This window comes from Sceloporus undulatus, chromosome 8 (assembly GCF_019175285.1).
Source record: "Sceloporus undulatus isolate JIND9_A2432 ecotype Alabama chromosome 8, SceUnd_v1.1, whole genome shotgun sequence".
In the NCBI taxonomy this organism is placed as follows: Eukaryota; Metazoa; Chordata; class Lepidosauria; order Squamata; family Phrynosomatidae; genus Sceloporus; species Sceloporus undulatus.
The window spans coordinates 33,149,589-33,150,832 of NC_056529.1; the positions used below are offsets into that span (position 1 = coordinate 33,149,589).

Here is a 1,244-nt window from a genome sequence, read left to right on the forward strand (position 1 = left end):
AGGCCTTCCTTACCTGCTCAGCAGCCCTCCTTGGCCCTGACTCCCAGCAGAGCCCCTGGACTGGGGCTGCAGCTCCTGCTCCTTCTCCTTCTGCTGCTCCTCCTCTTGTTCTTCCAGGGCCATCCTTCCCGGCTCTTAGGCTCAGGCCCCGCCTCTTCCGATGATGCTGCTGGTGATGATGCTGATGCTGGAGCCCCTGCCCTCTGCGTCCTCCTTGCCCAGGCCCTGTCCTCCATTCCAGCCTTCTGCCCTGGAGGAAGGAGTCCCAAGAAGGGCCATAAAGCAGCACACACTTACTTCCAGGGAGAGGGATGGTCTTGGCCATATTCCCTCCCTTCTGCAGCCTGGCAAAGGAGCAAGGCTTTACATGGAGAAGAAGGAGTGTAGCTTTTCCTTTCTAACTTCCTCCCTTTTGCAAGTAAAGAAGCAGGGATTTCGGTTTCGAGGAGGGTGCAAGCTTGTGATTTATTTTGTTACATTTTGTCATTTTGCAGTTGCTTCCCTTTGGATCCAGGCCAAGAAGCAGGGATTGAAACCCAGAGGACTGCTTTTGGCTTCTCTTTGGGAGTGTTCCCCATTTGGAGCAAGGCTAAAAGGCATTACAAATGATATTTATACTAGTGTTTTCAGTTTTTATTTGGAACAAGGCAAAGAAGCATGCATTTAGATTTAGATAGATAGATAGATAGATAGATAGATAGATAGATAGAGATATACTCCTAGAACATTTAAAAACAAACCTAACACCAGATACAAACAGCCACCCAAACACTGTAACAAACTCAAGAGAAACCAAACAATAACCTTCTGGGTCTCTTCACTTCTTTTGTTATTTGGTTCCATTTTCTGTCTCCAGACAGTCTAACTTTCTATTTGTAGACATATATGTTAGAATCATAGTTGGAAGAGACTCCAAGGGACCTGATCCAGTCCAACCCCATTCTGCCATGCAGGAACTCTCCATCAAAGCATCCTCTGTTTAAAGAGACTTCCAAGGAAGGAGACTCTGAGAAAGTGTGTCCACTGTTGATCAGCCCTTTCTGTCAGGAGGTTCCCCCTAATGTTTAAGTGGAATCTCTTTTCCTGCAGCTTGCATCCATTGCTCCATTATGTCCTCTTCTCTGGAGCAGCAGAAAACAAGTCAGCTCCTTCCTCAATAGGACATCCTTTCAAGTATTTAAACAGGGCTCTCATATCTTAACCTTCTCTTCTCCAGGCTAAACATACCCAGCTCCCTAAGTCTT

General features: G+C 46.7%; 1 protein-coding gene across 1 annotated transcript in view; it reads right to left on the bottom strand.

Moving 5' to 3' along the window:
* The window catches only part of ABCA3 (ATP binding cassette subfamily A member 3), a 56,361-nt gene extending 56,034 nt beyond the window's left edge, over positions 1–327 (bottom strand). The window contains exon 1 of the mRNA XM_042438738.1: positions 14–327. The gene's annotated coding sequence lies outside the window, so the exon portion shown is untranslated. The remainder of the gene's footprint in view (positions 1–13) is intronic.
* Positions 328–1,244: the final 917 nt, after the last annotated feature.